At 34.5% G+C, this 15,656-nt stretch overlaps 1 pseudogene; it reads left to right on the top strand.

Moving 5' to 3' along the window:
* Positions 1-539: 539 nt before the first annotated feature.
* LOC138159209 (bcl-2-associated transcription factor 1-like) lies at positions 540-10,924 on the top strand (annotated as a pseudogene).
* Positions 10,925-15,656: the final 4,732 nt, after the last annotated feature.

The raw sequence follows: 15,656 nt of genomic DNA, 5'->3' as shown, positions 1-15,656 counted from the left end.
GGAGTCTAGTGCAGTCCTAACTGAGCTGTGGTTTTAGTCCCAGGGCATCCCCAACCAGCAGTGGCAGCTGCAGGTAACACCAGAAGAGTAAAGCACCACCAGCTGTAGTGGTTTCCAGACTTCTCATTGCACAAATGCCAAAGACAAATAAAAGGTTAGTGAGGAACATTTTTGGGAATAGGGGGAGCACATTCTAGCTGCTGCCCCCAGAGCAAGAAGTAGAGGTGGTGCAGTGGCTGCAGCTGCTGCCACATGGCTGCTTCAGGTGCTCCTGTCCTACAGACTGTAGGGGGACCAAGCAACCTTCAGAGGGTAATCACTCTTACTTTGACCTGCTTGGATCTGGATCATGGTCTTAGGTGGTGGTCCTAGGGTGTGTGACCAGTGAGCCAGAGCATCTGGGGGCTATAGAGAGGGCACCTATCCAATACCTCTGGCAGCTGCAAAAACACCAGAAATTTGGGACATATCTCTCTCTATTCTGGAAGCAGAGTTCAACCATGGCAAACAGCTCAAAAGTCAAGTAAATGGCTCCCAATATGAGCAAGCAACAGAAGCAAAAACAGACCATTGAATCCTTTTTGGGGGATAAAAAGGATCATGGCATGCAGTGGGAGGAAGACATAGAAGTCAGAACTCCTGCATCAAAAGCCTCCAAGAAAAATATGAATTGGTTACAGTCCACTGAGGATCTCAAAAAGCATATTGAAAATCAAGTAAGAGAAGCAGAAGAAAAATTGGGAAGAGAAATGAGAATGATGCAAGAAAATCATGAAAAGTGAGCCAACAGCCTGCAAAAGGAGACCCAAAAATACACTGAAGAAAATAAGACCTTAAAAAATAGACTAACTCAAATGTCAAAAGAGGCCTAAAAAGCCAATGAGGAGAAGAATGCTTTAAAAAGCCAAATTTCTCAGGTGAAAAAGGAATTTCAAAAAGTCACTTAAGAGAATAAGTCCTTCAAAATTAGATTGGAGCAAATGGGAGCTAATGACTTTATGAGAAATCAACATACTCTAAAACAGATCCAAACAAGTAACAAAATAGAAGGCAATGTGAAATATCTCATTGGAAAAACCACTGACATGGAAAATAAATTCAGGAGAGATCATTTTAAAATTATTTGGCTACCTGAAAGCACTGATCAAAAAAAGTCTACATAACATCTTCCAAGAAATTATCAAGAAAAATTGCCCTGATATTCTAGAACCAGAGAATAAATTAGAAATTGAAAGAATTCACCATTTGCCTCTTGAAAAAGATCCCAAAAAGAAAACTCCTAGGAATATTATAGCCAAATCCCACAGTTCCCAAGTCAAGGAACAAATACTGCAAGCAGTCAGAAAGAAACAATTTGAGTATTGTGGAAACACAATCAAGATAACACAAGACATAGCAGCTTCTATATTAAAGGACTGAAGGGCTTTGAATATGATATTCCAGAGTTCAAAAGAGCGAGTACTAAAACCAAGAATTGCCTACCCAGCAAAACTGCATATAATGCTACAGGGAAATATATGGTAATTCAATGAAATAGAAGACTTTCAAGCATTCTTAATGAAAAAACAGAGCTGAACAGAAAATGTTATGTTCAAATACAAGAACAAGAGAAGCATTAGAAGGTAAACAGGAAAAAGAAATCATAAGGAAGTTATTAAAGTGCAACTATTTACATTCCTACATGGAAAAACAATAACTGTAACTCATAAGATTTTTTTCAGTATTATTTTACCAGTTTTAAAGTATCTGTCTGATAACATTAAGACAGAGAAGAATTCATTTTACAGTTAGACCTTCATACATTTTTTAAAAGATTCTTGGTGCGGCCAAGTAGCACAGTGAGTAAGAGCACTGGCCCCAGAGTTGGGATGAGCTGGGATCGAATCTGGGCTCAGACACTTAGCACCCACCCAGAAACACCAGGCCATGTAACCTTGAGCAAGTTACTTAACCCCAATTGCTTAGGGGCAGCCAGGTGGCGCAGTAAGTAAGAACACTGCCTCCAGAGTTGGGATGACGTGGGATCGAATCCAGGCTCAGATACTTAGCACCACACCCAGAAATAACTGGCCACGTAACCCTGAGCAAGTTACTTAACCCCAATTGCTTTAAATAAAAAGATTCTTATGTCAGATATAGTGTTTAGGTACAGATAAAAACACCAAGTAGTATATAAAGACTTAAATTCTCTAATGATTCAAGTGGATTATGGTCTCTTACATGATGTTTTCTTATAATTTTACTGTAAATAGGATCATAAACAAAAGACTTGAGTGGGTTTTGAAATAGTTATTGGAACACCAAATTTAGGAGATTGTACTAACTCATATTGTTACTGGAAAATTTTAGCAGAATTATCTAGGAACTTCTCCAAGTTCTAGGAGTTGTCTTAAGAATGAGGCCTATTCTAGAATGTCTAAGTCTATTATTATGAAGTATAATTCCTCTTTAAAAAAAAGGATTTATTCTGTAAAACTCAGTCACATGATTTTTTTTCCAAAAATGATCATTGTATCTTGTGCTTTTCATTAGAGAAAGAAATTCATTAAGTAGTTACTGCAGCTACATTGGTAGTTTGAAAAAATGACATAGTATGTGTGAGAAACCAACCTATCTTATGTAGAAACCTCAACTTTTTATAGGTGCAATGTGTTGCATTACTGTGTGCTTTTTCAGGTGGCACCTAGAGTTATTCATCCCTTTTCACATTCACAAGGGACCTATGACCAAAGCCCCCACCAATGTTGAGGGACAACTGTACATATTTATTAATTTCTATAAATAAATAGAAGCTTAAGGTTATAACATTAGTAATATCAAAGGGGCATCATGAACTACTGTAGCAGCAAGCACCCCAGCATCCCCAGGGTGTCTGCCAACACAGGTTCTTGGATCTGCTTTGATAAAGGAAACCAACTCAAAATGGGTTAACAAGCTTACTTTAATCAGTCAAACATGTATCATTTACCTAGTTCAGGGGAAAGAGGTCAGCACCCCGAACTTCAGAATATACAGACAGAATTATCAAGACAGAAAAACAGATCAAGTACACAGTTTTCCAAACTGTGCAACCATTACATCCATACCAAACAACATCTGGGTTTCAAAGCTGGAGGGCTCTGGACAACGGCTTTCCAGAGTTTCATCTGATCAAATCACAGAACACTTCTCAAAGTGAGCCCCAAAACAAAGCTACACATCAGGGCTTACGTAGTCTTCTCCTGGCTCAGAGAATGTAACAACCTGATTGACTCACTAGCCAATCAAGAAGTATCTACTGAAAAACAAGCCTTCCACCCCAGGCTCCAGGTGCACTTTAGCCTAGGGGCAGGGAAGATCTTAAAAATTTACATTCCCATTACAAGTACCTAAAATCTTTATGAAAATAAACTACACACATATTAAAATTATCTTTGATGAAATTATGAGAAGGTGTATTTTTGTGGATAATTTCTATATATATGTAATAGACCGCATCTTCACAGCCACAGAAACAACTGAAAGATATAAATAATGTAAAATCCCACTGTTTCTAGTTTGTTGATAACACAAAATTTCTCTTTCTTGGCTCAAGAGTGAATGAATACTTAAATTTTCCTTTCTAGTAAAGCAACTGTCTTCCATAGGTTAAAATCATATGAGATTCAGTCACTGAGATGTAAGAAGCCAGTCTGTACAAATGGTAAAATGCTTCACATAGTCCTGTTTAAAGATAGTGATTGTGTTATTTCAAGCCCCAAAATGCTATAGAACTACCTCAATGCAACCTGTGACCATTCAGACACCATACATCTGAAGAATGCCTACTATAGATGTAATGATGTTCAATTGAGTGGGTAATCCATTGAATTAGTCTATGAAGACATATATATTGGGAAGCCAATGGAAGAGAGACAATGAGATAGGCCCAAAACTGAATTGGAAGAAGAGAGTGATTAGAATAGATAACAGCACTTGAGACATACACAGCACTTTCAATGATAGCACTTTGTTCCCTAACACAGAAATCTATAGTTCACAGCACCAAATATTTTGCTAATAACTGTGTCTATGAATCAGGGGACAGTATAATCACCAAGAACTAAACTTATTAGTGACCCAAAAGGCAACAGAAAGACACACAAATGTTATAAATAGGCTAGGAAAATTTGTTGAAAAGGTAACATTTCTCAACTATATCCAAAATATGATGCCTATACTTTGACACTCCTCTTTTTCTTTCCAAAATCTAGTTTCTATGTCCTGGGACACCTGGTTTTTTTAAATTTTCACTTTCACCTGATGTAGCCCAGAAACATTTCCTATAGAAACTATTCCTAGATATCCTCAAATCATGTTATGATGCACTATAGTCTTCTTCTTCTGTCTCCTATTGGGACCTAGATTCTGACACCCAAGAGCCTGAGTTTTTATTCATGAGTTTTCACCTTCTGTAACTGGAACCAGATCATCAAGCAGTTAATGGCCATCTGCAAAGCATGCAGTTGCATCATCCTCTGCTATACCCTTTCCAACTCTATTCCTTTATGTATTCACTCCACCTATTAGAATATAATGTTTATTCATGTTTGTTTTTCCAGAACTTAGCTCAATTCCTGGCACATAGAAAGCAATTAATAATCTATAAATTTATACATTAATTACTATAATGGGAAAAAAGAAGAAATCCTGACCATGTAATAGGAATGGGAAACAACATATGAACAACCTCAGCCATTATACTGATCCTGTGAAATGTTCAAACACCTGAAGAAAATCTTCTAGCTTATTGTGTAACATCTTTACAGAGGACTTATGGAAGGGCTTAAGCAAGAATTATATCACATAGGAAGAAATGGGTAAATTATAATCAGCAATATTGAAAAGGGGGCCAATTTCAGTGAAATCACAAGTCCATTGATAAAGAATGGAGCATATATGGATGATTAGTATTCTGTGCCCAAGGCCGAACCCATGAAGTTCTGGTCTTACATAAACTCTGAAGATAACACTGCCCAAGAACTCCTCTTAGCTCCACAGAAAGACCTTGAGGAAAGATATTTAGGGTACAGAAAGAGAACACATGAATTTCCCATTTCCCTTATGATTTTCATTAGTCATTATGAACTTAAATAAACAAAAAGGCTCTGCAACACACTCCCAGTATGTAGGTTTACTTTTAGCTCCTTTTTGTCTTTGAAAAGGGAAAAAAATTCCAGTGTAAAATTGAGGAAATGTAATATAAAATGTGATTTCACGCTCCAAAGTCCAAGCTCACTCTCTACTTCAAGGAGTATTTTTCACATAGGAAGATAAAACTAAAATTCCCAAGCATGGACAACCACCACTCCCTATCAAGGTAATCAGAGAATACTTTGGATTAACTCCTTTCCCTCTTTCAAATTATTATCTTGAAGAACAGTGACAGGAGGGAGAGGCTCATATAGGCTTGATTGATTGATGGGTAGAAGTGTTATGGAATGATATGTATCATAAGTTGATGCCTTTCACTGGAGAAGACTGGGCAGTCAGTGTCTATTATAAAGAATCTACATATTCAAGAAAAATTGTACTGAAGGAAATCATGGATGAGGGGAATAGGAAGTAATAGTGAGGATACTAAATTTGGCCTCCATATTTTTTTACTAGGGTTGGGTCTGAAACAGAATGCCAGTAGAAATATTAATGTAGGTTTGAGTTCTTGAGGCTTGGTTTGACTTATTCATATAAGTAACAGTTTACTCAAATATTGGAGAGAAATTAAGAAAAATAACATTTGGACCAAATCTTCATTTGATTTGCACAATGGAGTACATTTTATTTGTAGGAAGGAGTTCAATTCTGAGCAAATGAATAGCAGTGTTACAAGAGGGAAAATGATAACTGTCCAAAGGATCGAGTTTTCTCCATTGTCTGGGACGATTCTTAAGGAAAGTAAAACTCTAAATTCTAAAAAGTAAATTCTAAAAAAATTACCTTATTTGTGACAAGTATCATTAATACCAAAAATATTGTTCCAAAGGAAAAAAAATAGGAGGAACTTTATTGCAAAGAAAGTCAAGGAAAATTTTACATTTATAAACCATTATGTAGAAATAATCTATAAATATTTCAGTTGAAAAATCAAGAAAAATCATAAGTTTTCAAGCAGAGGCTAACTGAAAATGTATTTTTCAGGAGTTTCAAGCTGCTAGCTTTATGAGCTAATATCTAATCTTGGAGTATTTTTAAAAATCAAATCCTTTTCATCACTTGAATTGCGAGGTTTTTCAGTCATTGCCTTCTTAGCCAAATTATTTAAACATACAGCAATCTATGCTTCTGGCAAAAACAGAAATGAGAATCAAGGGTCCCATTCATTGCAGAAGACAAAGATTTTATGTGAATTTCAAGTCAAAAGATTTTATTTTATTTTATTTTGTTAACCCAAAACAGTTACGTTGCATGCTTGACTTAACCTTTGTGCTTAATCTGTAGGGTGCATTATCAGGGGTCTATTATAATCCCAATAGGAGCCAATTACAGAATCCATCTGTTGGATGCCTACCAATATGAAGCATGATGCAGTGAGAATGAGTCAAAATGATGCCCCATTTGACAGTGGAATCCATACATTCTTGGATAATGAGTCTAAACTAGCTACTCTTCTTGATGACATGCTGATTTTTAAAACTCTTATATGTTTATTCAGTGGGAAAGAATTTAGAGGTCTTAGTTAATGCTTAGCAGGTGCTAACAGGGTAGAATTTATTCTCTGAAAATATCAGGCAGAAATAATTTGTAAATATTATAGGCATGTGCTATCTTTGTTGTAGCTTTAGCCCACAAATTTCTGATTCTGCAAAAAAAAAATTAAGTAAGCCATCTTGAGTTTCTTAGGTAATTGATATGAAGCATAGAGAAGAATCATAGAATCAGACATTAAAATTTGAAGTGATATCAGTGGCTATCAAATCCTATCTATATACAAAATGGATTGCCATTATAATACCAAACAAGTAATATCCAGTTCCTGATTGAAGACTTGTAAGGTGAGAGAGGAACTCATCATCTTCCTAGGCAACTCATTCTACTTTGAGGCATTCTAATTGTTAGGAGCTTTGCCTTTGTTTTGTTTTCTGACATCAAGCTTAATTGATTCCTTTCCAGCTTCTAGCCATTACCCTCCAGAGTCAGAGAACAAGTTTAGTCCCATCTCAACATGACAATTTTTTGAGACTTCAAGATAAATTTTTCGTCCCCCATGTCCTTTTCCATGCTAAGTACATGCAGTTCCTTTCACTAATACTCACATAACATTTAATCAAGGTCCTAAACCATTATGGTTTCCCTCTAGCTTACCAATGGCCCTGGATAACAGAAATGAGTGGCATACTCATGATGAACTTCACTGAAGACAGAAAGCAGTGGAATGATCACTTCTTGATTCTTAGAAACAATTCCTGTTTTAACCCATGTGACTGGATTAATATATAGTGCAAAGATTTCATTTATTTTTGTCTCACTTATCACTCTACTGATTCATATTTAATTTGTGGGGCTCTAAATCTCCCAGGTATTTTTAGAACAACTTCTATCTTACCATGCCTTACATTTTACAAGTGATATTGATTTTGTTGTTCACAAATATAAGACTTTACATTTATCACTATTTAATTTTATCTTATTAGATTCAACCCAATGTTGTAAAATCTCTCTCTAAAGAATTTGGATTACTAATGCACACAGGAAAAGATAAGTGAATAAAGAATGTATATTGTCTAAGAGGCTGATTTTTCAAACAATGATATGTAGTCAAATGGAAAACTGAGAAATTTTAAAGTACAACAGTTCCCACAGACACACAGAAACACACACATGCATATGTAATCTGGGAAGAATTGTAAATGGACAATCTGGACTTTGGCTAGGCCTAGAGGAAGAAAAAAAGACTGGATTAGCTCTTGGAAATTGCACAGATATTTTAATTATCTCAATGTCTCCCTGAAACTAAAACCAATGTTGTTTTTTTTTCAAGAAATATTTGTCCATGATGTTGTATTGCTTTAATTCATAGAACAAAATAGGATATGATCAATTGGAGTTGAGTATCATAAAAAGGCTTATGAGAGGGAGAAGAGACTGAGGAATTAAGTAGGGAGATGGTAGAAATGAGAAACATCTGACTGGCAAAAAATGAATTGTTCACTTGTTGAGAGAAAGGGAAGACTGATAGGTAGCATCTCTCTTTTCTTGGTATTAACACAATTTTTAGGCCCAGCAATACCCAATGTGTCCATCTTCCAATAACTGACAAAATTAACAAAAAAAAATCATCAAAAATGGTGGCCATCAAGTGGGATTTGCCATATTATAACACATGAAATCATGAAATTTCTTCTGCTGAGTCATGCTGGTTGTAGAGAGGAAATGGAAGAAGGAGGTAAAGTAGTATTCTAATTGGTTGGAGTATCCACACTGATGAAATCACTAATTTATTGAAGTATACCTTTTCCCAGTAAATTTCACCTCTCATTTATTTCTTAAATAAATGTTGATTTTCTTTTTCTACTTTGATTTTCAGAAAGCCATGGGCTCTTATTCCTAGTTTGTTAGCTTTTTATTCCTTGTAAGTCTTTTCTACACTTAACATTAACTGAGAATTTGAATAATACAGGTGTATTCAAATCACCACCTATTCCTCAGTTCTTGATAATCCAGTATCAAATCTTTTAGTATTAAAAAAAGACTTCTTTCTATAAAACACTCAAAGATGCCTTAAGCCACCTCTTATTACATCCACACTTCCTGTATCATTCACATTCCAGATTAAAAAAACATTTTTATTAATTTATTCAGTCTTTTTCAAACTAATTTTTTCTATTTCCCTAGAATTGACTATTCATTAAATACTTACATCTACACAGGATGAAGAAATCAGGAAGGACTTCTTGCATGAATCTGACTTGAGAGGCCCTTTCAGACAATCCCACCACATATTTACCAAGGGAAGAAACTACAATGTGTTCTTCATTTTATCCTGATGATAGAAATCTGGAAACTTCAAAAACTGGAAAGTTTTTAAAAAGGTACTCAGATGAAGAGTCTAGATACATACTTGCTTGAAAAGAGTAATACCAGGGGGAAAGAGATGCCAAAGGAGAAAGGGACAGAAAAGGGGAGGGCAGAGGGAGAATGGAAGGATCAGGAAGCTTTAGATTATTTCAGAGATAAAGAGGCTGGAAAAAGAAAGTTTAATGATACATAAGGTGATGACACTGAGGAGACAGAGGATTATAGTTTAGGAAATCTGTCCTGCATAATAAGGATAAAATCTGTGCTATTCCATCTCACTAGAATGCTGAGGAGGAAGGAACCAAGTACAAATCTAAAGTTTACTCAAGGGCTATAGAGAAAGTGATTGATTTAAAGAAGATAAAAATTATAAACTTACAGAGACTGGATATGGAGTAGAAAGGACTAGCACTATAAAAGATATGCACAAGAAAGATAACAGAGGTTATGAAAGAATAATGTGAAGAAAGAAACTCATTCACCTGATCAGGTAAAGTCTAAAATGTTCAAATAAGTCCTTGATTACAGTCTCCCTCTATCAAGAATCTGCAGGTGAGAGAAAGTCTACCTTCACAGAGTAGAAACTACTTAAGATCAAAATTTTAGCCAGTGACTCCTATCACCCTGAGGTCAAACTCAAAATGGCACCTGTACCTCTTGATGATTCCAACAGATGTGCTTCCTTGACTAAAGACATGGTGCTTGCTAGTGCAGTTGTCCATTTTGTGAAGAGAGAACCAGAATTCTGGTCCATTTTTTACCACATTAAGTTGCCACAGGCCAACAAAAGCACTTCAGAGCCATTTATTCAGAACATTGTGTCCTTGGTTCATCAAATTAAAGAAGAATATTTCAACTCAGCTGTGTGACCCTAAATGAAAAGTTCACTTCATATCAGAAGGTTACTAAAGAACATTGCACCCACCAAAATACATATGAGAACTGACATCTCTCCTTGTGCCCCAAGGAAATATACCTGCTTATAAGGATGAGAGGGTTTTTAAAGAAAGAAATCAAAAGGGAGATAAAAAAAAAATAAGATGTGATTTTGCTGATCTTCGACATGACATTCATAATCATAGAAAAGAAAGAAGTAGGAGTGGCTAGGTGGTGTAGTGAACAGAGCAGGAGGACCTGAATTCAAATTTGGCCTTGGACACTTGATACACTTATTAGCTGTGTGATTTTGGGCAAGTCACTTAACCACAATTGCCCTCCAAAAGAAAAAGAAAGTAAAGAACAAGAGGATTCCTAGTGCTCCAGGGAATCCAATGGATCCATAAAGCAAGGAATAACTAAAGATTATAAAGAAAACAAATCTTATAACGATTACCGTAACCATGAAAGCAGAGAGCAAGATCATTCTTGTTCTTCATCACTCTCTTTCTCAGTAATCTCTTTAGAAGAAAAAGACAGTAAGAAGAAGAATTTTAAAACCCAACATGAACCAAAAGAATATTCTGGCTTTACAGGAGTCAACATGATTACTGAGCCTGAACAACGTTTTTTGGGAATTAGGCAGAGGATGAGCCAGAGACATTTTTCCTGGGACAAATATTGGTATGAATAACTCAAACACTAGTTTTCCAAAGAGACCAAAGGAAAAGGGAAAAGATCCATAATATACCAAAAAGAGAAGTACTTCTTAAAGGATAAAAGAGATGATGCTGTGGATTATTGGGCCAAAAGAGGAAGAGGCCATGGCACTTTCCAACATGGCAGAGAGTGGTTTAACTTAGAAAGATTGGATATTAGTCAAAAATGGAAACATGACAAATACCAAGGGAATGGGATTGTTGAAGATAAAGAAGATACCGTGGAAAATAATGAAGAAAATACGGACAGAGGCAAAGAAGAAAATTTAGAATATTCCAACTTGTTAGTGAATTGAAAAGCAAATTTCTACCAATGTGGGTTAGAAAGGTGACAAATTACTAAAACTTAGTACATCTAATTTTATAAATTGGAGCTTGCTATGGCTTATGTATTGTATATAGTTCCCCCCTTTAGCTCTATTTATCTTAACTTTCTGGTTTTTTTGTTTTGTTTTTATAGAAATAGTGAATCTGAAGTAAGATTAGTAGATCTTAAGCAATTGAGAGCATAACTTCTACCCACTATTTTTACATGATTGTTTTTGTTTTTAAAAACAAATGCAAGCATTTTATTTAAATTTTGCTGTTTGCAAGTAGTGTGTAGAATTTTTGTTTCAAGTCTTAAATGTCTCAATAATAGCAGAGTATGTCCTGAGGATTGTATTCGAGCAAAGTTGAAAGTTGCTATGTACAATATTTGTAGCTATCAACTGCAAATATTTTAATGTTTTTGTTAAATGCATTATAATTCTGCTTTGTCTATAAGATATGATCAGGTACAACTCTGCGAAAGTTCCAATTTTCCCATCCCTCTGTTTGTCAGATTTTTATTCTAAAGTAAACTTTAGCTTTATATATATATATACACTATATAGACATGTATATATATATATACATATGTATACACATATATTTGTTGATTCCTTAAGAATGAACAAGCATCGAATTAGTGGAATTTAGATTATAATATAACACTATTTTTCCAAGCCACTAAAACATGAAAAAAAATATTTAGCCTTCCAAAAGATTTAAAAGGCCTTCACTAACTTACCATGTTAATTATGAACAACTTTTGACTTCTTTGACTTCTGAAGATTAACAATACTCAGGATTGTTTATTCACAGACTGAAAGGCAATCATCTAATAAAGGGGAATGGTGTTCCATTAAGACTGATGAAGGGGACTTTCACAGGACTCCTTTCGGAACATAGGTCGCTACTGGGGATTTTTCAAGGTGCTGTCATAGAGACCACATATTACAAAACCAAGATGAAGTTTGGTGTGTGAGAGCTCTATCCAGGTTTTCTTATCATAGAACAATCACCAAAATTATTCACATTTCTTTCATGCTCTTTAACTGGTCTCCAAGAAGATTTTTTTTAATCTATTCATTTTGTAGAAGTATTCCTTGGAAATTATCTGAACTTAGTGCAACTAACTCATGAGCTTTGTATTTGAAGCCCATGTTCTCTGCTACACTAAAATCTAATTATATTTTCCAATTCTTTCCCCAACTAAATTTACTATTTGCATCTCTTCTATGTCTTGTTTTTAAATTTGAATCCATATTGCTTTTTTTTCCAGGTAAGATCCCTGTTATATTTATTTATTAAATATAGTTTAATTATACTCTAATTTATGCTTTATTATGATCAATGTTTATTGATTGCTTTTGATTTTTAAAATATTTATTGTATATTACGAATTGAACATAATTTCATCTTATGTTTATTTCAATCTTATAAACTGCAGAGATATTTGCATGCCATATAATTTACTTCCTTTGTTTACAGCTCAGGATACTGAGTGGGATAGAAGATGGCACACATATGTATATACGTATTCAAACACACACACACACATTAGATTTAGTCATAGATCCTAGTTTAAATCGCAGCTATGCACTTTCTACCTATGTGATATTGTTTAGTTGTTTGCCTTCTCTAAATTTCAGTTTCCTTATCAGAAGAATAGGTTTGAGAAGGCATCTAGGGTCCTTCCCAACAACTAGACTATGATCCTATGATTCTATCAAATGACTTTTTAACAGATGGCCACAGACAATAAGCAGAGTCAAAACTAGTACCCAGGACTTAATGTTCTTTCTACCTACCACAAGAGAATTATTTGCAATTTCGCTGTGGCTCCATATTAGTTTCAAAAATTTACATAAAAGTTTCAAAATTTACATTCAAATATAAATTATGCTTCACAAAATATACACGATGTAAAGCCAAGCCAAGCATGAGCAGCTCTCGAGATGACTGCTGCTGTGAATAGCTTTAAGATCCTGATCACATAGTATAGTCAACTCTATTTACTCAGCAATAAACTAAGGTAGAAAATTCACAGAAAACAAGGTACAGCATTCACAATGATATAACATAACAACTTCTTACTAAAGTTGCCACATAGTCTTTAACTCAATCATCCTTAAGGAACAATCCTTCTTAAGGGACACAAAGTACAAAGGTCAAAATTTTCCTACACCTAGTTCACATTGTCTTGATATCTCAAAGTCTTCTTTCTTCCTGATTGAAGATTATTTTCTAAGCATCCTTAACTCAATCATCCTTAAAGGGTACAAGGTACAGAGTACAAAGCTCTCCTACCCCTAGGTCACAGTAAATCATGATCTTCTCAGTCAGAACTACGTACTAAAGGAGAGGTCTTTTCATCTTAGCATGATGCTGGCTCTCAAATTCCATGATTGTTCTTCCATGGGTCCAAATCTGAATCTACCCAACTGTCACCTGGATTCACAGGCAAGCAGCTCTCAGCTCCTTGTCCTGTTCCCATTCCATATTGAAGCTCACAGTGTCTAGGCCACCTCAGGTCCTTTGCAGTTTTTGTTTCTGGAAAGACAAAGCTTAACAGAGCCAAAACAACATTCATACACATTGATGGCACCTCATCAATTCACTTTTTGCCTATGAAATCAACACAGATGCACAAACAAGGTCTGACAAATCAACACAAATCATCAATAAAGTCACAGTACCTCTGAAAACATCAGTAAACCCATTCTCCAGGACTTCTGTAAACAGAAAACAACAAAATCCACTTTCAGGGCTTCTGAAACATCATTAAGGTCCCAGACCTTCTGTAATAACAGCAAGGTCCTCTATGAGCAGACAGATCTGACAAAGTAACATCAACCCAAAGTGCCGGTCACCATAGCCATGACGAAAAGTTTTTGAATATCTTATTGGTCTAAATTATTCAGTAAAGGTCTCCTTTGATATCTTATGAATTGAAAGAGACTGTTTTGGAGACAATAGGTCTTTCTTTTCCTTAGAGTTAATGAGTTAAGGAGTTTTAGGGAACCACTAAAGCAATCAGGAAAAAGAATCCCTATATTCTGCCCTCATTTTCTTTTCATGTTCTAGCTTCTGTTACAGGGCTTCCCCAAATTTGGTTCCCCCTACTCTTTGTTTTTCAGGAAGAATTTTGTGTCCTTCATTTAATATGAAAGCAAACATTCTAGAATTTAAAGTAAAATTTTTATACTATGCATACACAAAAGTATAAATTAGAGAGGAGGAGAAGGTGAAGGGAAAAGTATACATATATATATATATATATGTGTGTGTATATATATATATATAATATATATATATATATATATATATATATATATATATATATATATATATATATATATATATATATAAACCTGATTTCCCTTGGGATTGTGGATTTTTAAACTACAAGAACTCTTTAAGAATATCTACCAAGTCTGTATCAACAAAGAGAATATTTAAACTAATGAAAGTATGTCTCATTGAAATATAGAAACATGTTAAAAATCAGTCTGAATATTAGCTATATCCCTGACCCTAATATGATGCATATAAAATTGTGATCTTAGTTTTGTTCATTTTTATTAGCATTATTCTCTTTGTGACCAGGAGAACACATTTTATGAAAATCAAAATAATATATAGTTCTTTACATGAACTAAATCTAAGAACTCTTTTTACAGCAAATAAATTTGTATATGATAATGTTATATAGTTGTTTCTCAGTTTATATGAGATATAGTTTGCCTTTCAAATAGCTCTCATTAAAGAGAAGCCCACACTCAAAGGAAGCCTACATATGGATAAATATAACACATTTCTTCCTTTATTTATCTACATTGTGCCCTACTTAAAATGTCATATGGGACATTTTTCAAGTATTCTTAGTTTTGTATTCATGTTTAAAATTTGATCTAACTATTATAATAAGAATAAACATTTGTTATCACACAACTTTGTGGGTTGTTTTTTGGCATTGTTTTGATAGTTCAATATTTATTTTCACCTACCCCACTATCTCTTCCTACTACTAACAGTAAGAAAAACTCCAATTTATCAAGACTTGTCTCCCTATGATGCAGATTTTGCATTTTTTTTACTTCACCAGTTTGCACAGGATTGTGAATCATATCTGTATTCACATGAACTGCATGTTGAGAAAGTGCCAACACTAACATTGATATAAACATGAAAAAATGAAAAGACAATTTTCCACTCCATAGCAGGGGTAGTGGGGAATCATTCTCTTTAGATACTGAAAACATGCTTTGTAATCCAAGTGTGATGAGAATGTTGTAAAACAAGATTCCTTCTTCCTCTTTCAATATTTGTCATGAGAACAGTCGTATTTGGTGCATAAAAGAAAATCTTCTAACAAAAGAAACTACAATATATCCATGTAATATATAAGGTTCTGCTCTCTTAAACATGGAATGATGAGTAGAATCCCCATATTTGAAATTGTGTGTGTGTAATTGATATCTTTATCATCTATAACTAATTTTCTTTTCAAAGAGTTTCATTAGGAGTATGACCTACATTTCAATAAAGCCTGTATATGAATCAGTATAGTATAGGGCAATACAGAATAATAAATAAGTAACTCTTATGCAAATGTAACCTTTTTACTTTAACAGATACACTCCTAGTTTGTTTGTTTTTTTAATTCTGCGACATCAAACTTATTTTTTTTCCTGTGTCTATCTCTCTATCTACATTTTCTTT

The sequence above is a fragment of the Petaurus breviceps genome, unplaced genomic scaffold (assembly GCF_028583685.1).
Source record: "Petaurus breviceps papuanus isolate PSGF00001 unplaced genomic scaffold, PetGlider_PUasm1.0 175, whole genome shotgun sequence".
Taxonomy (NCBI): Eukaryota; Metazoa; Chordata; class Mammalia; order Diprotodontia; family Petauridae; genus Petaurus; species Petaurus breviceps.
This window is presented reverse-complemented; position numbering and strand designations above follow the sequence as displayed.